At 44.5% G+C, this 22,719-nt stretch overlaps 1 long non-coding RNA gene across 1 annotated transcript; it reads left to right on the top strand.

Moving 5' to 3' along the window:
* Positions 1-8,967: 8,967 nt before the first annotated feature.
* Positions 8,968-15,866, top strand: LOC147964501 (uncharacterized). Its single transcript, XR_015607649.1, has 3 exons — positions 8,968-9,188; positions 9,265-9,514; positions 10,095-15,866. It is a non-coding gene; the product is annotated as an uncharacterized LOC147964501 (long non-coding RNA).
* Positions 15,867-22,719: the final 6,853 nt, after the last annotated feature.

Below are 22,719 nucleotides of genomic sequence, written 5' to 3'. Positions count from 1 at the left end.
GGGCCGCAGTGTGCTCCTCCGTGCCGAGAGAGCGCTCTGTGTTTCCATTGACTGTGATGACCCCCCGAGGTCCTGGCATCTTGAGCTTGAGGTATGCATAATGCGGTACCGCATTGAATCTCGCAAATGCGGTTCGCCCGAGCAGTGCATGATAGCCACTGCGGAACGGGACTATATCGAAGATGAACTCCTCACTTCGGAAGTTAACCGGGGATGCGAAGACCACTTCCAGTGTGACTGAGCCTGTGCAATGGGCCTCTACACCTGGTATGACGCCTTTGAAGGTCGTTTTTGTGGGTTTGATCCTTGAGGGGTCTATACCCATTTTGCACACTGTGTCCTGATAAAGCAGGCTCAGGCTGCTGCCGCCGTCCATAAGGACTCGAGTGAGGTGAAATCCGTCGATGATTGGGTCTAGGACCAGTGCGGCGAATCCGCCATGACGGATACTAGTGGGGTGGTCCCTGCGATCGAAGGTGATCGGACAGGAGGACCATGGGTTGAACTTTGGGGCGACTGGCTCCAACGCATATACGTCCCTTAGCGCACGCTTCCGCTCTCTCTTGGGGATGTGGGTTGCGTATATCATGTTCACCGTCCGCACTTGTGGGGGGAACCTCTTCTGTCCTCCGGTGTTCGGCGGCTGGGGCTCCTCTTCGTCATTGCTATGTAACCCCTTATCTTTGTTTTCGGCATTTAACTTGCCGGCCTGCTTGAACACCCAACAATCCCTGTTGGTGTGGTTGGCTGGCTTGTCGGGGGTGTCGTGTATTTGACACGAGCGATCGAGTATACGGTCCAAACTGGATGGGCCCGGAGTGCTTCTTTTGAATGGCTTTTTCCGCTGACTGGGTTTAGAGCCTTTGAATCCGGCATTGACTGCCGTATCCTCAGTATTGTCGCTGTTGATGTGGCGCTTGTGTTTGTTGCGACGTGACTTGCCATTGCTATCCTTGGTATCCGGAGTACCATGGTTCTTTGATATGTTATTGTTGCGAGCCAGCCAGCTGTCCTCTCCCGCACAAAAGCGGGTCATGAGTGTCGTGAGGGTTGCCATAGATTTCGGCTTTTCCTGGCCAAGGTGCCCAGCGAGCCACTCGTCACGGATGTTGTGCTTAAAAGCTGCTAGGGCCTCTGCATCCGGACAGTCGGCGATTTGATTTTTCTTTGTCTGGAACCGTGTCCAGAATTGCCTGGCCGATTCCTCTGGCTGCTGAATTATGTGGCTCAAGTCATCGGCATCTGGTGGTCGCACATAAGTGCCCTGGAAGTTGTCGAGGAATGCGGCTTCCAGATCTTCCCAACAGCCAATGGATTCTGCTAGCAGGCTGTTGAGCCAATGCCGAGCTGGTCTTTTGAGTTTGAGTGGGAGGTATTTGATGGCGTGTAGATCGTCACCGCGGGCCATGTGGATGTGTAGGAGGAAGTCCTCGATCCATACTGGAGGATCTGTTGTGCCGTCGTATGATTCGATATTTACGGGTTTGAAACCCTCTGGGATTTGGTGATCCATTACTTCGTCTGTGAAGCATAGGGGGTGTGCGGCGCCTCTGTACTGGGCTATATCGCGACGTAGCTCAAATGAGTCTTGTCCGCTGTGTTCGGCCCGGCCGGACTTACTTTTACTGTATCCGGCGTGACGGTTATTGTCTCGCATAGTGGCGCGCCCTCGTGATCCGTAGATCGATCTTGCGTGTTTTGCTTTGTCCTCCAATACGTCTCGCGGATCTGGCGTATTTCCCCATGCCTTGACATTTTTATTTGAGTGGCGTCGGGGTGCGGGCTGAGCTTTTGGCTGAAATGCCTCTCTGTCGTGGCCATGAGGTGGCCCATCAGCCGCGTCATACGCTGGAGATGTAGGTTTTGGTGCTTCCTCCTCCAGTCGGGGTAGCAACCTGTGCTTTGGGTAACTCTTGGAGGGACATTCGAGTTTATATTCCTCGGCCGCAAGGACTTCAGTCCATCTGTCAGCTAGCAAATCTTGATCAGCCTGAAGCTGCTGTTGCTTTTTCTTAAGGCTATTTGCTGTGGCTATAAGCCGGCGCTTGAAGAGCTCTTCTTCGACGGGATCCTCAGGCACGACAAATTCGTCATCGTCGAGGCTTGCCTCGTCCTCGAAGGAAGGCATGTAATTATCATCCTCCGCCTCTCCATCTGCCGCTCTCTCGGGAGGGCTAGCTTCTCCATCCTCCTGCTCTAAATCTTGCTAGAGGGGATTGTTATTATCTTCGGCACTATCCAGAGTGCTATTATCTCCTATGCCGGTATCACCGCTTTTGCCTTGGCGAGACTTAGAGTGGCGCTGCTGACGTCGGCGCTTGGGTTGCTTCTTGGAGGGGTCATCCTCCGCTGTCCCGTCGCCATTGCCTTCTTTGGGTGTGTCCACCATATATGTGTCATATGACAAGGTGGCTGTCCAGTGCCCTATGGGCAGTGGTTCTTGTTCGCCTCCTGCATCATCTTCCATGCCGTCAATGTCTTCGGAGTCGAAGTCGAGCATGTCGGTCAAATCATCGACAGTGGCTACTAAGTGGGTGGTGGGTGGGCGGCAAATTTCTTCATCATCCGCATCCCAATCCTGCCGGACATAGTTCGACCAGGACTCTCCTGACAAGAGAGAGACCTTAATGAGTTCAGTATGTCACCGAAGGGCGAGTGCTGAAAGATATCCGCGGAGGTAAACTCCATGATCGACACCCAGTCGGATTCGATAGGCACGGGCGCAGGCGGTTCGGAGTCCGTGGCCGGGGAAGGATCCGGCAGCTTGGCATCACGGCTCTCATGAAGGGTAAGGTCGATACTCGGCTCGATCTCCGCTGAGGGTACGACCTCCGTGGTGGGGTCTATCCACCTGTCCATGGATGGCGCAACTGGTTCCGAATTGAGGGTCGGAGCGGTTGCCGGTGCGATCTCCTGAACACTGTCCGATGGTAGAGCTAAATCATGCTCATCGTGACCGTGTGGCACACTAGGCAGGGGCTCGAATCCGTCGAAGATCAAGTCTCCGCGGATATCGGCCATGTAGTTTAAGCTTCCAAACCTGACCTGGTGGCCAGGGGCGTAACTCTCGATCCGCTCCAGATGGCCAAGCGAGTTGGCCCGCAGTGCGAAGCCGCCGAACACAAAGATCTATCTGGGGAGAAAAGTCTAACCCTGGAATGCATTGCTATCGATGATTGAAGGAGACATCAAGCCTAATGATGAAGACACAGAGGAACTCTCAATGAAAGCACCAATGTCGGTGTCAAAACCGGCAGATCTCGGGTAGGGGGGCCCGAACTGTGCGTCTAAGGCGGATGGTAACAGGAGGCAGGGGACACGATGTTTTACCCAGGTTCAGGCCCTCTTGATGGAGGTAAAACCCTACGTCCTGCTTGATTATTCTTGATAATATGAGTAGTACAAGAGTTGATCTACCACAAGATCGGAGAGGCTAAACCCTAGAAGCTAGCCTATGGTATGATTGTATGTTGTCCTATGGACTAAAACCCTCTGGTTTATATAGACACTGGAGGAGGCTAGGGTTACACAGAGTCGGTTACAAGGAAGGAGATCTACATATCCGTATTGCCAAGCTTGCCTTCCACGCCAAGGAGAGTCCTATCTAGACACGGGACGAAGTCTTCAATCTTGTATCTTCATAGTCCAACAGTCCGGCCAAAGGATATAGTCCGGCTGTCCGGATACCCCCTAATCTAGGACTCCCTCAATGGCCCTAGTCCGCAAAATTGCTTACAATATCTTTCAACTTAGTCTTTCTCTAGGAACATATTAAAACAAGGAGCTAAAGCGCGAGCTATTAATCCACAACATAATTTGTAAAGACAATTTAGACTATGTTCATGATAATTAAGTTCATCTAATCAAATTATTTAATGAACTCCCACTTAGATAGACATCCCTCTATTCATCTGAGTGATACATGATCCGAATTGACTAGGCCATGTCCGATCATCACGTGAGACGGACTAGTCATCAACGGTGAACATCTCCATGTTGATCGCATCTACTATACGACTCATGTTCGACCTTTCGGTCTCTTGTGTTCTGAGGCCATGTTTGTACATGCTAGGCTCGTCAAGTCAACCTAAGTGTTTCACATGTGTAAATCTGGCTTACACCCATTGTATGCGAACGTTAGAATCTATCACACCCAATCATCACGTGGTGCTTCGAAACAACGATCCTTTGCAATGGTGCACGGTTAGGGGAAACACTTCCTTGAAATTTTATGAGGGATCATCTTATTTATACTACCGTCATTCTAAGCAAATAAGATGCAAACATGATAAACATCACATGCAAATCATAAAGTGACATGATATGGCCAATATCATCTTGCGCCTTTTGATCTCCATCTTCGAGGCGTGGCATGATCACCTTCGTCACCGACATGACACCATGATCTCCATCATCATGATCTCCATCATCGTGTCTTCATGAAGTTGTCTCGCCAACTATTACTTCTACAATTATGGCTAACGGTTAGCAATAAAGTAAAGTAATTACATGGCGTTTTTTTCATTGACACGCAGGTCATACAATAAATTAAGACAACTCCTATGGCTCCTGTCGGTTGTCATACTCATCGACATGCAAGTCGTGAATCCTATTACAAGAACATGATCAATCTCATACATCACATATATATAATTCATCACATCCTTTTGGCCATATCACATCACATAGCATACCCTGCAAAAACAAGTTAGACGTCCTCTGATTGTTGTTGCATGTTGATACGTCTCCGTCGTATCTACTTTTCCAAACACTTTTGCCCTTGTTTTGGACTCTAACTTGCATGATTTGAATGGAACTCACCCGGACTAATGCTATTTTCAGCAGAATTGCCATGATGTTATTTTTGTGCAGAAATAAAAGTTCTCGGAATGACCTAAAAATCAACAGAGAATTATTTTGGAATATATAAAAAATACTGGAAGGAAGATCCACGTTAGGGGGCCCTCCACCTGTCCACGAGGGTGGGGGCGCGCCCTACCCCCCTGGGCGCGCCCCTACCTCGTGGGCCCCCTGACGCTCCACCGACCTCAACCCTGACTCCATATATTCACATTCGGGGAGAAAAAAACCAGGGAGAAGGATTCATCGCGTTTTATGATACGGAGCCGCCGCCAAGCCCTAAACTCTCTCGGGAGGGCTGATCTGGAGTCCGTTCGGGGCTTCGGAGAGGGGAATCCGTCGCCATCGTCATCATCAACCATCCTCCATCACCAATTTCATGATGCTCACCGCCGTGCGTGAGTAATTCCATCGTAGGCTTGCTGGACGGTGATGGGTTGGATGAGATTTATCATGTAATCGAGTTAGTTATGTTAGGGTTTAATCCCTAGTATCCACTATGTTCTGAGATTGATGTTGCTATGACTTTGCTATGCTTAATGCTTGTCACTAGGGCCCGAGTGCCATGATTTCAGATCTGAACCTATTATGTTTTCATCAATATATGAGATTTCTTGATCCTATCTTGCTAGTCTATAGTCACCTATTATGTGTTATGATCCGTTAACCCCGAAGTGACAATAATCGGGATACTTACCGGTGATGACCGTAGTTTGAGGAGTTCATGTATTCACTATGTGTTAATGCTTTGGTCCAGTACTCTATTAAAAGGAGGCCTTAATATCCCTTAGTTTCCAATAGGACCCCGCTGCCACGGGAGGGTAGGACAAAAGATGTCATGCAAGTTCTTTTCCATAAGCACGTATGACTATATTCGGAATACATGCCTACATTACATTGATGAACTAGAGCTAGTTCTGTGTCACCCTAGGTTATGACTGTTACGTGATGAACCACATCCGACATAATTCTCCATCACCGATCCATTGCCTACGAGCTTTCCATATATTGTTCTTCGCCTATTTACTTTTTCGTTGCTATTGTTATCATCACTATAAAACACCAAAAATATTACTTTTGCTACCGTTACCTTTTACTACCGTTACCATTACTATCATATTACTTTGCTACTAAACACTTTGCTGCAGATATTAAGTTCCCAAGTGTGGTTGAATTGACAACTCAGCTTCTAATACTTGAGAATATTCTTTGGCTCCCCTTGTGTCGAATCAATAAATTTGGGTTGAATACTCTACCCTCGAAAACTGTTGCGATCCCCTATACTTGTGGGTTATCAAGACTATTTTCTGGCGTCATTGCCGGGGATCATAGCTCTATTCTTTGAGTCATTCTTGGAGTCACTTGGGATTTATATCTGCTTATCATTATGAAGAACTTGAAAGACGGGAAAACAAAGATTTATCCCTCAACTACGAGGGGAGGTAAGGAACTGCCATCTAGCTCTGCACTTGATTCACCTTCTGTTTTGAGTAAGCTTGCGACACCTACACCTGCTATTCATTCTGATATGTCACATGTTATTGATGATGCCACTTCTAGTATGCATGATACTTATGATGAAACTACTTCTATGCTTGATACTACTATGCCACTTGGTGAATTTTTTGTGAACAACTTGCGAGGGCTAGAGAGAATGAAATTATTGAAACTGATAATATTGATGAAAGTGATGATGAAGATTCTCCCCCTAGATATGAATTACCTGTTGTGCCTGAGGGCTATGTTATGGATGAAGAAACTGCTAGAGATTTTCTTGCTTGCAATGATAGGAGTGATCTTAAGAAATTATTAGCTAAGCTGAAACAAAAAACTCTAAATGCTAGAATGAAATATGATCCTACTTATGCTACTTCACCTATCTTTGTTATTGATAAGGATTATGATTTCTCTGTCGACCCTGAGATAATTACTTTAGTTGAATCTGATCCTTTCTATGGCTATGAATCTGAAACTGTTGTGGCACATCTTACTAAATTAAGTGATATAGCCACCCTGTTCACTAATGATGAGAAAACTCGCTATTATTATATCCTTAAGATATTTCCGTTCTCATTAAAGGGTGATGCTAAGACATGGTTTAATTCTCTTGATCATGGTTGTGTGTGTAGTCCCCAGGATATGATTTATTACTTCTCTGCTAAATATTTCCCCGCTCATAAGAAACAGGCCGCTTTAAGGGAAATATATAATTTTGTGCAAATTGAAGAAGAGAGTCTCCCACAATCTTGGGGGAGGCTTCTCCAATTACTTAATGCATTGCCTGATCATCCTCTTAAGAAAAATGAAATACTTGATATCTTTTATAATTGACTAACCGATGTTTCCAGAGACCACCTGGATAGTTGTGTTGGTTGTGTTTTCAGGGAAAGAACACTAGAGGAAGCTGAAATTCTATTGAATAATATGTTAACTAATGAAAATAATTGGACACTTCATGATCCAATTCCTGAACTAACTCCTAAGCCAACTCCGAAGAAAAGGGGTATTCTATTTCTCAGTCCTGAAGATATGCAAGAGGCAAAGAAATCTATGAAAGAAAAAGGTATTAAAGCAGAGGATGTTAAGAATTTACCACCTATTGAAGAAATACATGGCCTTAATTTACTGCATGTTGAAGAAATACATGGTTGATACGTCTCCAACGTATCTATAATTTTGGATTGTTCCATGTTATTTATATGCATTTATATGCTATTTTATATGATTTTTGGGACTAACCTATCAACCTAGAGCCCAGTGCCAGTTTCTGTTTTTTCTTGTTTTAGAGTATCGCAGAAAAGGAAAATCAAACGGAGTCCAATTGACCTGAAACTTCACGGAACTTATTTTTGGAAGGAAAGCAACCCGGGAGACTTGGAGTCCACGTCAAGGAAGCTTCGAGGAAGCCACGAGGTAGGGGGGCGTGCCCACCCCCCTGGGCTCGCCCTCCACACTCGTGGGCCCCTCGTGGCTCCCCTGACATACTTTTTCCTCCTATATATCTCCATATACCCTAAAACGATTAGGGAGCACAATAGATCGGGTGTTCCGCCGCCAGAAGCCTCCGTAGCCACCGAAAGCCAATCTAGACCCGTTCCGGCACCTTGCCGGAGGGGGAATCCTTCTCTGGTGGCCATCTTCATCATCCCGGTGCTCTCCATGATGAGGAGGGAGTAGTTCTCCCTCGAGGTTGAGGGTATGTACTAGTAGATATGTGTTTGATCTTTCTCTTGTGTTCTTGATTTGGCACGATCTTGATGTATCGCGAGCTTTGCTATTATAGTTGGATCTTATGTTTCTTCTCCCCCTCTACTCTCTTGTAATGGATTGAGTTTTCCCTTTGAAGTTATCTTATCGGATTGAGTCTTTAATGATTTGAGAACACTTGATGTATGTCTTGCCGTGCATATCTTTGATGACAATGGGATATCACATGATTCACTTGATGTATGTTTTGGTGACCAACTTGCGGGTTCCACCCATGAACTTATTGTAACATCCCAAATTTTCAAATTTGGAATGTTAATAGGATCATTCTTTTCATCATGATTTCTATGCTTATTTAATTTTTCTGAATATTTAAAGTGTTTTCCAACTCAAGGCAATATATTTGGAGTGGAGATAATATGACTTCTCCCCTATTAATTATATTTGGAAAACACTAAGAATATATATTCTGGTGTCTAACTAAGTTATTTTGGAGTCTCTGAGCTCAAAATTATTTTATAGTTGTTATCATACTCTTTATATGCGTGTATTGCAAAATATTCTTTCTAGTGTATTTGTGTTTTAAAAATGTTCACTATTTTGTAAAGTAGCATTAATGTCTTACTATGTGTTCTGGTAATTTTATTTTGTTTTGTTTTAGATTTGTTTAGCTATATTATTATTTCTGTAGCAGAGGTTTAAAAAAAAGAGAAACCGCACACGCGTGCACAGTGCCGTCGTGCAGCACAGCTACAACACAGCTCCTTTTCCTCGCCCGCGCGCGCAGCAGCTGGCAGCCCATTTCGGCGTAGCAGAGCCCACCCGGCAGGTCCCCTTCTATTTTTTTGTCTTCTTCCACCTGCTCTCTGCCGCTGACGTTGGGTCCCGCTTGTCATCTCCCACCTCAGCCGTGATCTTCCTGGACAACGAGTCCGATCTGAATCTTTTGATCGATCCGCTGCTCCTCCTGCACGCCCCTCTCCATATATATACTCCCCACGTCCGGCTTGTCCGAGTTTTCGCCAAAATCGTAGTCTCCCGTGCCCTAGGTTGATTTCGCGATCTCTCCGGAGCTCGCCGCCGTCTGAAGCTTCTGCCGGTCGATTGCATCGCCTCTGGAGGTTCCCAGCTTCTCCTCCTGCCCCTAGTATTTTCCCCTTGGTCTCGTCTTTCTCCCTCAACTTCTAGTTTACGCAGGGGAGCACCAAACCGAGCACATCGAGCTCGACCCGAAGCTCCCCTTCGCCGTCGCCGCTCCAGCCGGACGTCACCGACGCTAGCAGAAGCCCCGGTCATCCCCGAGGAGGTTTTCGAGTTCTCTGTCGGCTGCGTCACCTTGTCCCATCCTCCAGTAGCTCTGGAGATCAACCCAGCGACGCCACGGTCAACAATCCGAGCCGCCAGTGGCCATCGTCTTCAAGTCCGGCGGTCAGGCCCTGTTTCTCCGGTGAGCAAACGACAGCCGCCCGATCTTCTGTAAACGGCCAAGATTAGATCTGTGTTTATTTTTATTTTAGCCGAACTGTTATCTGTTAAGTTGCGGCCATCCGCTCTTTAGCCACTGCAGCAAACAACCTCCAGCCAATCAGCATCTGCCACGTGGCACATCCACAGTGCCGCGGCAGTTCTTCCCAGAACGCTTTTATGGCATAATTTTTCTTTGCAGATTCCATATCAAATTTTCATTTAAATTTATCTTGACATCCGGAACTCCCAATTCATCGATTCTTTTTCCTGTGTGCTCGTGGAGACCAGGAGAATACCGCAGAACCAAAATTTCACATTTTTGAACTATTCAAATCTGAAGTTGTTTAAATTTGAATTCAAGCTTCCGGAGGCCATATCTTTTAAACCGTTGATCCAAATTAGTTGATTCTTTCTGCATTGTGATCCTACCAACATGTAGATAATATATACCTACTGATATTTTCTGTTATTTAAGTTTTATTTGAATTCATTGTTGTTTACTTTATTGTGGTGCTATGTGAGTACGATTTTATTTATCGGTGCCTCCGTTAATCGTATAGATTGTCCGGAGTATGAAGCGGATCGGAATTAATCGTTAGAATACTTCAACACTGTTCAAAGAAATTTGCTACTGTCCTACAAACCTCTGAACTTGGAGGCCCAATAACGTCTACAAGAAGAAGGTTGTGTAGTAGACATCAAGCTCTTTTCTGGCGCCGTTGCCGGGGAGGTGAGTGCTTGAAGGTATATCTTTAGATCTTGCAATCGAGTCTTTTAGTTTCTTGTTTTATCACTAGTTTAGTTTATAAAAGAAAACTACAAAAAAATGAAATTGAGTTTGTCTCATATGCTTCATCTTTTTAATATCTTTCGTGAGTATGATGGAAAGGAAAATTGTGCCAAAGTGTTAGAAGAAGAATGCATTAAAATGTTTGGCACTAAATATTTGAATTATGAGCATGATTGCAATGTTGTTAGTATGAACTCCTTGAATATCCATGGTACTAATGATGATTGCACTAGTTATGATGAAAATGTCTCATATAAACATGTCAATTTTTGTGGAGTGCATTGGATTTGCAAGTACACACCAAATAGGGAAGATAGATATTGCAAGAGGCATAAGCACTTAGAAACTAAATTGTTGCAAGAAAGGCTAGATGATTGTGCTGAAAATTTAAATTTTCTTGGCCGTACTTGTGGACTTTGCAATGAAAGTGGTCATTTAGCTATCTGATGCAAATTGTTTCATGATCTAATCGTGTCCAAAAATTGTGATGAGTTGATTTCCCTTGCACATTATAATGAACTTAGCTTGCTTATGGGTTGCGAGGAAATGAAACTTATAACTGGGCATCTTCCAGAATTTTCCCGTTGTAAACTTCTTGGTTTTGATCTAGAGGAAATTTATATGTATTGTGCGGTGAATTGCATTGAAAATCCTTATATTGCCACTTACATAAAGAAAAGAAAACAAATAGAAGATGAAGACAATACTAATGAAAGGGAAGAGACTTCCCAATACCCTCCTATTATTTCTTATGATGAATCAGGTAATGAGGAGGAGCTTCCTATTCAACCAATCTCATTAATAAGGAGCTCTAAAAAGAGGATTGAACCCACACATGATGTGGCGAAGAAGAAGAAAAAAAAAGGAAGAGAGGTAAAAAGACATCTCTCCCAAATAATGCTGCTCCTATTACTATTGTGCCTCATGAAAATATAATTGTGGAAGATAATGATACTTCTTATGATCTTGAAAATCTTTTTGGCACATGCTTGGAAGAATATGATAATTGCTATACTATTGGTGCTATCCATACTATTAATTATGAGAGTGATTATGCTTATGGTATGAAAAGGCCCAAGCTTGGGGATGCTATGTTTGATGAAGATGATGTTTTTGAGAATATATTTGCTGCAATTAATGTTTGTCCCAAGCTTGGGGATGCTACGTTTAATGAAGGTGATATTTGTAGTCTCCCAAGTTTTGATATGCAAATTTGTTATAATGATAGCATGCCTCCTACTTATGATGATTATATTGATGAAAGTGGGTTTGGAAGAGTGTCAACTTTAGGAAGTAGTAACCCCACTATTTTGGAGGATGTTGAATCTCATTGTGATAATTATGAAAGTGGATTTGGAGAGGTCGTGACTTTATTTAGTAATGATTCCACTACCTTGGAAGAGGTTTCAATTGATTATGATGAGAACAAAGTTGCTACTTATGATGATTATTGTGATGAAACTTATGCTATAAAAAGTAGTGATGATTATATTTATAAAACTTGTCATGATTATGATTACCCTTTATCTCAACATTACTCTTTTAATGTGGAAACAATTTATAGTATCCGAGTCTCTTATGATACTCCCACTATTATTCATGAGAAGAAATTTGCTTATGTAGAGTGTAGTAAATTTTCTATGCTTGTAGATCATGAAAAGAATGCTTTAGGTGATGGTTATATTGTTGAATTCATTCATGATTCTACTGAAAATTATTATGAGGGAGGAACATATGCTTGCAGGAATTGCAATAATATCAAGTTTCCTCTCTATGTGCTTAAAGTTTTAAAGTTATGCCTGTTTTACCTTCCTATGCAAGTTGATTCTTGTTCTCACAAGTTGTTTGCTCACAAAATCCCTATGCATAAGAAGTGGGTTAGACTTAAATGTGCCAGTTATATTCTTCATGATGCTCTCTTTATGTTTCAATTCTTATCTTTTATACGAGCATCATTGAAATCATCATGCCTAGCTAGGGGCGTTAAACGATAGCGCTTGTTGGGAGGTAACCCAATTTTATTTCTGTTCCTTGCTTTTTGCTCCTGTTTAGTAATAAATAATTTATCTAGCCTCTGTTATGATTGAGTTTTTATGTTTTAATTAGTGTTTTTGTCAAGTAGAACCTTTGGGAAGACTTGGGTGAAGTCTTTATAATCTTGCTGTAAAAAAACATAAACTTTAGCGCTCACGAGAATTGCTGCCAGTTTTTATTGGATAGTGCTATTGAGTTAATTCTTTTTGAAGATGATTAATAGAAAAATTACTCAGGTCCACCAATTTATTTGAGAATTTTATGAGTTCCACAAGTATACGTTTGATACATATTACTACAGACTGTTCTGTTTTTGACAGATTCTGTTTTTCATGTGTTGTTTGCTTATTTTGATGAATCTATGGCTAGTAAAAGATTTTATAAACCATAGAGAAGTTGGAATACAGTAGGTTTAACACCAATATAAATAAAGAATGAGTTCATTACAGTACCTTGAAGTGGTGTTTTGTTTTCTTTCGCTAACGGAGCTCACGAGTTTTCTGTTATGTTTTGTGTTGTGAAGTTTTCAAGTTTTGGGTGAAGATTCGATGGACTATGGAATAAGGATTGGAAAGAGCCTAAGCTTGGGGATGACCAAGGCACCCCCAAGGTAATATTCAAGGACAACCAAAAGCCTAAGCTTGGGGATGCCCCAGAAGGCATCCCCTCTTTCGTCTTCGTTCATCGGTAACTTTACTTGGAGCTATATTTTTATTCACCACAGGATATGTGTTTTGTTTGGAGCGTCATTTTATTTTATTTTGTTTTGCTTGCAGTTTGAATAAAATACCAATATATGAAATTATTAAATGTTAGAGAGTCTTCACATAGTTGCATAATTATTCGACTACTCATTGATCTTCACTTATATCTTTCGGTGTAGTTTGTCATTTGCTCTAGTGCTTCACTTATATCCTTTTAGAGAACAGTGGTGGTTTTATTTTATAGAAATAGATGAACTCTCATGCTTCACTTATATTATTTTGAGAGTCCTAAACAGCATGGTAATTTGCTTTGGTTATGAAACTAGTCCTAATATGATGGGCATCCAAGAGGGATATATTAAAAACTTTCATATAAGTGCATTGAATACTAAGAGAAGTTTGATGCTTGATGATTGTTTTGAGATATGGAGGTAGTGATATTAAAGTCGTGCTAGTTGAGTAGTTGTGAACTTGAGAAATGCTTGTGTTGAAGTTTGCAAGTCCCGTAGCATGCACGTATGGTAAACATTGTGTAACAAATTTGAAACATGAGGTGTTATTTGATTGTCTTCCTTATGAGTGGCGGTTGGGGACGAGCGATGTTCTTTTCCTACCAATCTATCCCCCTAGGAGCATGCGCGTAGTGCTTGGTTTTTATGACTTGTTGTAGATTTTTGCAATAAGTATGTGAGTTCTTTATGACTAATGTTGAGTCCATGGATTATACGCACTTTCACCCTTCCATCATTGCTAGCCTCTTCGGTACCGTGCATTGCCCTTTCTCACATTGAGAGTTGGTGCAAACTTCGCCGGTGCATCCAAACGCCGTGATATGATACGCTCTTTCACACATAAACCTCCTTATATCTTCCTTAAAACAGCCAGCATACCTACCTATTATGGCATTTCCATAGCCATTCCGAGATATATTGCCATGCAACTTTCCACCGTTCCGTTTATTATGACACGCATCATCATTGTCATATTGCTTAGCATGATCATGTAGTTGACATAGTATTTGTGGCAAGGCCACCATTCATAATCCTTTCATACATGTCACTCTTGACTCATCGCAAACCCGGTACACCGACGGAGGCATTCATATAGAGTCATACTTTGTTCTAGTATTGAGTTGTAAATAAATAGAAGTGTGATGATCATCATTTTCTAGAGCATTGTCCCAAGTGAGGAATAAAAAAAGAGAAAGGCCATAAAAAAGAGAGAATGCCCAAAAAAAGAGAAAGGCCATAAAAAAGAGAAGGCCCAAAAAAATTAGAGAAAAAGAGAGAAGGACAATGCTACTATCCTTTGCCACACTTATGCTTCAAAGTAGCACCATAATCTTCATGATAGAGAGTCTTTTGTTTTGTCACTTTCATATACTAGTGGGAATTTTTCATTATAGAACTTGGCTTGTATATTCCAACAATGGGCCTCCTCAAGTGCCCTAGGTCTTCCTGAGCAAGCAAGTTGGATGCACACCCACTTAGTTTCTTTTGTTGAGCTTTCATACATTTATAGCTCTTGTGCATCCGTTGCATGGCAATCCCTACTCCTTGCATTAACATCAAGCGATGGGCATCTCCATAGCCCATTGATTAGCCTCGTTGATGTGAGACTTTCTCCTTTTTTGTCTTCTCCACATAACCCCCGTCATCATATTCTATTCCACCTATAGTGCTATGTCCATGGCTCGCGCTCATATATTGCGTGAAAGTTTATAGGTTTGAGATTACTAAAGTATGAAACAATTGCTTGGCTTGTCATCGGGGTTGTGCATTATGAGAGCATTCTTGTGTGACGAAAATGGAGCATGACCAAACTATATGATTTTGTAGGGATGAACTTTTTTTGGCCATGTTATTTTGAGAAGACATGATTGCTTAGTTAGTATACTTGAAGTATTATTATTTTTATGTCAATATGAACTTTTGTCTTGAATCTTATGGATCTGAATATTCTTGATACAATAAAGAGAAATACATGATGAATATGTTAGGTAGCATTCCACATCAAAAATTCTGTTTTTATCATTTACCTACTCGAGGACGAGCAGGAATTAAGCTTGGGGATGCTGATACGTCTCCAACGTATCTATAATTTTTGATTGTTCCATGCTATTTATATGCATTTATATGCTATTTCATATGATTTTTGGGACTAACCTATTAACCTAGAGCCCAGTGCCAGTTTCTGTTTTTTCCTTGTTTTAGAGTATCCCAGAAAAGGAAAATCAAACGGAGTCCAATTGACCTGAAACTTCACGGAACTTATTTTTGGAAGGAAAGCAACCCGGGAGACTTGGAGTCCACGTCAAGGAAGCTTCGAGGAAGCCACGAGGTAGGGGGGCGCGCCCACCCCCTGGGCGCGCCCTCCACCCTCGTGGGCCCCTCGTGGCTCCCCTGACGTACTTTTTCCTCCTATATATCTCCATATACCCTAAAACGATCGGGGAGCACAATAGATAGGGAGTTCCGCCGCCAGAAGCCTCTGTAGCCACCGAAAGCCAATCTAGACCCATTCCGGCACTCTGCCGGAGGGGGAATCCTTCTCCGGTGACCATCTTCATTATCCCGGTGCTCTCCATGACAAGGAGGGAGTAGTTCTCCCTCTGGGCTGAGGGTATGTACCAGTAGCTATGTGTTTGATCTCTCTCTCTCTCTCTCTCTCTCTCTCTCGTATTCTTGATTTGGCACGATCTTGATATATCGCGAGCTTTGCTATTATAGTTGGATATTATGTTTCTTCTCCCCCTCTACTCTCTTGTAATGGATTGAGTTTTCCCTTTGAAGTTATCTTATCGGATTGAGTCTTTAATTATTTGAGAACACTCGATGTATGTCTTGTCGTGCGTATCTGTGGTGACAATGGATATCACGTGATTCACTTGATGTATGTTTTGGTGACCAACTTGCGGGTTCCGCCCATGAACTTATGCATAGGGGTTGGCACACGTTTTCGTCTTGATTCTCCGGTAGAAACTTTAGGGCACTCTTTGAGGTTCTATGTGTTGGTTGAATAGATGAATCTTAGATTGTGTGATGCATATCGTATAATCATACCCACAGATACTTGAGGTGACATTGGAGTATCTAGGTGACATTAGGGTTTTGGTTGATTTGTGTCTTAAGGTGTTATTCTAGTACGAACTCTAGGGCTGTTTGTGACACTTGAATAGCCCAACGGATTGATTGGAAAGAATAACTTTGAGGTGGTTTCGTACCCTACCATAATCTCTTTGCTTGTTCTCTGCTATTAGTGACTTTGGAGTGACTCTCTGTTGCATGTTGAGGGATAGTTATGTGATCCAATTATGTTATTATTGTTGAGAGAACTTGCACTAGTGAAAGTATGAACCCTAGGCCTTGTTTCAACGCATTGCAATACCGTTTACGCTCACTTTTATCATCAGTTACCTTGCTGTTTTTATATTTTCAGATTACAAAAACATATATCTACCGTCCATATTGCACTTGTATCACCATCTCTTCGCCGAACTATGCACCTATACAATTTACCATTGTATTGGGTGTGTCGGGGACACAAGAGACTCTTTGTTGTTTGGTTGCAGGGTTGCTTGAGAGAGACCATCTTCATCCTACGCCTCCTACGGATTGATAAACCTTAGGTCATCCACTTGAGGGAAATTTGCTACTGTCCTATAAACCTCTGCACTTGGAGGCCCAACAACGTCTACAAGAAGAAGGTTGTGTAGTAGACATCAATGGTCTTGATAACCCGATACAAGTAGTAAAGGTAAATTCTCTCTATAGATATGATAAAGCTGAAATCCCATTTACTAAGTTTGCTAGCCCATGCTTGGAAGAGTTTGATGACTTTATGGTTAAACAAGAAAACTTCAATGCTTATTTTGGTAGAGAATTAAAATGCAATGCTGATATGCTTGAACACTTGGGTGATTATATGGCTAATGTTAAAGATGAAATAAAACTTATTAGTAAACATGCTTCTATGGTTACCGCTCAAGTAGAATACGTACTTAAAGCTTAGAATGATTTGCTCAATGAATTGAATAGTAAGTGAGGGATTCCTGGATTAGGGGGTATCCGGACAGCCGGATTATATCCTTTGGCCGGACTGTTGGACCATGAAGATACAAGATTGAAGACTTCGTCTCGTGTCCGGATGGGACTCTACTTGGCGTGGAAGGCAAGCTAGGCAATACGGATATGTATATCTCCTCCTTTGTAACCGACCTTGTGTAAACCTAGCCCCCTCCGGTGTCTATATAAACCGGAGGGTTTTAGTCCGTAGGACAACATACAATCATACCATAGGCTAGCTTTTAGGGTTTAGCCTCTCCGATCTCGTGGTAGATCAACTCTTGTAATACTCATATCATCAAGAATAAATCAAGCAGGACGTAGGGTTTTACCTCCATCAAGAGGGCCCGAACATGGGTAAAACATCGTGTCCCCTGCCTCCTGTTACCATCCGCCTTAGACGCACAGTTCGGGACCCCCTACCCGAGATTCGCCGGTTTTGACACCGACATTGGTGCTTTCATTGAGAGTTCCTCTGTGACGTCGCCGTAAGGAAGGATGCCGCGTCTCGTTGTTAAAAGCAACATTACCGCCGGGGGAGCTCTGGCTGTCGGCCAAACTCTCCGGCTAGGCAGTTTCGTCATGACTGCCCGTTCGGCCGCTGCACCGACGATGACTTCTCGGGTCATCAAAAACAGCCTCCATGTCAGCTCGGAAGTCGCCGAGCAGATGGATACAATGGAGCTCTCTTCCCTAAACGAACTCTTGGATCGCATCACCGCCTTGGGAGTTGCTACAGACTATGATCGGATTGGGCTTAAACCCAATCAAAGGGAGATTAACGCTCCACCGGTCACCCATCACGTTGCGGTGGTGGAGGAACAATGCGGCAACTCTTCCTCTATTTTGAGGACTAACTATGTCCGGATTTCTGAGCTCTCCGAGCCGGATACCCGCTTACGGGAGGACATCACCCAAGCCCTGAACCTAGAATCAGGCAGCGGGCGAGACTTATCGGGTAACACTCCGGAACCCGAACTTCCAAGATCAGAAACTCCTCGGCCCCTGGGTCTCAGATCGGGTAGGGGTTCGGACTCAAATCCACCCACCCACCCAAACATAAACGATCTTTCCCACATCAGGCAAGAGCCCCATGAAACAGTACATCATTATTGGGCCAGATTCCTCCTTGTGATGAACAAGGTTAAGGACTGTCGCGAGGAAGATGCAGTCTCACTTTTCCGCAATAATTGCACGAACAAGGGAATCCTTAACGCCTTAACTCGCCGTGACATATCACGCTTCGCTGACTTGGCGTCCATAGTACGAAAGTAATGTGCGATGGAAAACGCCTGAAAAACTGAAACAAAATTTTGGGATAATCCGGCTCCGAATACACACCCGGTCCGAAGTAAAAGGGTGCACTATCATAAGACACCCGAGCTAGTTGCAAAGAAACAAAAGTCCTCTACATGGCATGGAACCGTACTGGAGGGATGGCTTAACGGACCCTGCAAAATTCATAGTAAAGCGGATACGATACCAACGCACAGCCTTAGAGCATGTTGGATACTCCGGCAGGTGGCCAAAAGTGGTGAGGATCTTCTTATCCCAAATGCCACAGAGCACCATCCCGTGGATAACAATATGGTGTTAACAGTCTTTGAGACCTTTGCATCAAATAATAGGCGCAAGCAAACACTCCGCAGCATGGCCGAAATCTGCCATGTAGCAGCAATAAATCCATGGAGTGACACGGCTATTACCTTCAATGCCAGTGATGAACCTAAATTCCAAACAGCCCGAGCACCAGCCGCACTGGTCCTCAATCCAATTGTGGACGACTTTCGACTCACCAAAGTACTCATGGACGGCGGCAGTGGATTAAACCTCATCTATGAGGAAACTCTTCAAAAATGGAAATAGACTGGAACCGCATTGAGCAAAGTAGCACAACCTTTAGGGGAATCATACCCAGTCGGGAGGCACGATGCGCCGGGAAAATCACACTAGATGTGGTATTCGGTACACCAAAGAATTATAGGTCCGAAGAAATTACATTTCAAGTGGCCCCGTTCAGCAGTGGATACCATGCCCTTTTAGGACGTGAGGCGTTCACGATCTTCCAAGCCGTACCCCATTATGGGTACATGAAGCTCAAAATGCCCGGGCCCAATGGAATCATCACCCTCGGCAGTGATCCGGACACAGCACTCCACGCCAAAAACAAAACAGCCGCACTGGCCCTCGAGGCATTATCCGAAGCCCTCTCGTCCGAGGAATTAACCACACTACGCTCCACAGTGGACAGGGACGATGTGATACTCGATAAGATATCCAAGTCCACTTCTTCTAAACCAGCGGATGAAATAGTCAAATTCCAAGTCCACCCAACGGACCCTACAAAAACAGCCTCCATTGGGGCACAGTTAAATCCTGCCGTGGACGCCGCACTACGAGAGTTCTTGCGCGAGAATTGGGACATATTCGCCTGGCACCCCTCAGACATGCCAGGAATCCCACACAGGCTGGCCGAGCATAGCCTCAATATCCTAAAGGGATTCAAGCCGGTTAAGCAAGCTCTTCAGCGTTTCTCCGAACCTAAGAGACAGGCCATGGGAGAGGAACTAGACAAGTTATTGGAGGCCAGATTCATCAGAGAGATAAAACACCCGGACTGGCTAGCAAACCTGGTGATGGTACCAAAGAAGGATAAATCTTGGCGCCTTTGTGTCGATTTCAAGGACCTCAATAAAGCTTGCCCAAAGGATCCCTTCCCCCTCCCCCGCATCGATCAAATTATCGATGCTACCGCAGGACACGAGTCATTGTGTTTCCTCGACGCATACTCCAGTTACCACCAAATCAAGATGGCGGAGTCCGACCAAGCCGCAACGGCATTCATCACACCATACGGCCCCTTCTGTTTCAACACAATGCCTTTTGGGCTAAAAAACGCCGGCGCAACATATCAGCGCATGATTTAGACATGTCTGGAGAAACAAATCGGCAAAACAATAGAGGCATACGTAGACGATGTGGTCATCAAAACCAAACACGTTGACTCTTTGATAGACGACTTGAGGCTCACATTCGACAACCTCCGAACATACGACATCAAGCTCAATCTGGAAAAATGCGTTTTCGGCGTACCAGCCGGAAAGCTCCTGGGTTTCATTGTCTCCAGTACAGGTATTGAAGCTAATCCGGCCAAAATCCGAGCTTTGTCACAGTTGGCTACCCCAACAGACCTCAAACAAATCCATAAGTTAACTGGATGTGTGGCGGCTCTAAGCCGCTTTATCTCCCGCTTAGGATAAAAGGCTTTACCCCTTTATCGCCTCCTTCGGTGCACCGAACACTTTGAGTGGACCAACGCTGCCACAGCCGGATTGGAAGAAATAAAGGTCATTTTGGCAACCAACCCAATCCTGGCCGCGCCAAACATCGACGAACCAATGCTGTTGTACATTGCGGCAACTCATCAAGTTGTAAGCGCAGTGCTCGTCGTCGAACGAGGAGCTGACGGACATAAATTCCCTCTTCAAAAGCCGGTATACTATGTATCCACTGTCCTCACTCCATGCAAATCACGGTACCCACATTATCAAAAGATAGCCTATGCGGTATTCATGGCATCCCGGAAGCTGCGACACTACTTTCAAGAGTGTTCGATTACAGTAGCCTCGGAAGTGCCACTTAATGATATTATAAACAACCGCGATGCTACGGGCCGGATTGCTAAATGGGCCATTGAGCTCCTCCCGTTCGACATAACATACAAACCTCGACGAGCCATTAAGTCGCAAGTATTGGCCGACTTTGTCACCGAATGGACGGAGGCCGAACTCCCTAAAGAGTACGACGCATACTCCAATTGGATCATGTACTTCGACGGTTCTAAAATGTTGGCTGGTCTAGGGGCCGGCGTCGTCCTGACGTCCCCAACCGGAGATACCGTTCAGTAGGTACTGCAAATATTATATACAGACTCCAACAACGCAGCCGAATACGAAGCTCTATTGCATGGTCTTCGGATGGCAGTCTCCATGGGCATTCAACGCCTAGAGGTGCATGGGGATTCAAACCTTGCAATATCCCAAATAAATGGAGATTTTGACGCCAAGGATCCGAAATGGCGGCCTACGAAACGCTGTCCTAAAAATGTCAGCTCGGTTCGAGGGGCTCGAATTTCACCATGTGGCTCGGGAAAACAATCAAGCGGCGGATATCCTCACCCGCATCGGCGCAAAACGCGATGTGGTCCCCCCCAACATATTTCTGGAAAGGCTGTTCAAGCCATCCGTAGCATGGGAAGGGGACACCGGTAACAATAGTCCAGACCCAGCCAAAATGCCCGATACCGAACACTCTGACACAATCGGAGGCTCCGCCACCGAAATAACACCTTCCGCCCACGTAATAATGGCCATTATAGCCCCGTGGACAGAACCATTCCTGGCCTACCTAACTAGGCAGGAACTTCCGGAGGACCAAAATGAGGCACGCTGCATAGTGCGGCGATCTAAGGCCTACAGGGTCCACGAGGGAGAATTGTATAAAAAAATCACTACCGGAGTCCTTCAAAGGTGCATCTCCAAAGAGGAAGGGCGGAACCTTTTGGCAGAAATCCACGCCGGACTCGGCGGTCACCACGCCGCAGCCCGGGCTCTTGTAAGCAATGCCTTCCGTACAGGATTCTATTGGCCAACGGCCCGGCAAGATGCACAGGACTTGGTCCAACGTTGCGCCGGTTGCCAGCTCTTTGCAAATCAAATCCACATGCCACCCACCGCCCTCCAAACAATCCCCATTATGTGGCCCTTCACGGTCTGGGGGCTTGACATGGTTGGACCCCTTAAAGGGAGAACCCACAAGAAAAAATACTTACTGGTCATGGTGGATAAATTCACCAAATGGATAGAGGCCAAACCTGTTAAAATAGCCGAATCCGGACCAGTGATAGACTTCATATCTGGGGTCATACACCGTTATGGCGTCCCCCACAACATCATCATTGACAATGGCACAAACTTCATAGCTGATGAGGTAAAACTCTGGTGCAGCAAAATGGGCATCAAGCTCGATTATGCTTCAGTCTATCACCCACAAACCAACGGCCAAGTCGAGCGAGCAAACGGTCTTATAATGAGCGGCATTAAACCCAGATTAGTGTGTTCCTTAACGGAGTCTAACACGCACTGGGTAGAGGAGCTCGACTCCGTACTCTGGGGGCTGCGGACCACGCCGAATCATAGTACCGGATATACACCCTTCTTTATGGTGTACGGCGCAGAGGCAGTCTTGCCTTGTGACATAATTCATGACTCACCTCGAGTGCGCATGTACGAAGAAAGAGAAGCCGAGCTCGATCGGCAGGACAGTCTGGACACCCTGGAGGAGGAATGCGACGTAGCCAAAGCATGTTCCGCATTTTATCAGCAACAGGCTCGCAGATACCGAAGCAGAGAAGTACGGGCCAAAACTTATAACGTTGGCGAACTAGTTCTACGCTTGTTGGATAAGAAAAAGAACAAGCTCGAGCCCAAATGGGAAGGTCCCTTCATTGTTGACCAAGTTTTGACCGGTGGAGCGTACCGACTTCGGGATGCATCGACTAGTCGACTCGAGCCGAACCCATGGAACGCGGCCA

This window comes from Triticum urartu, chromosome 6A (genome assembly GCF_056163025.1).
Source record: "Triticum urartu cultivar PI428250 chromosome 6A, HENAU_Tu73, whole genome shotgun sequence".
In the NCBI taxonomy this organism is placed as follows: Eukaryota; Viridiplantae; Streptophyta; class Magnoliopsida; order Poales; family Poaceae; genus Triticum; species Triticum urartu.
Note: the sequence above shows the minus strand (reverse complement) of the source record. Positions and strands in the feature narration are given on the sequence as shown.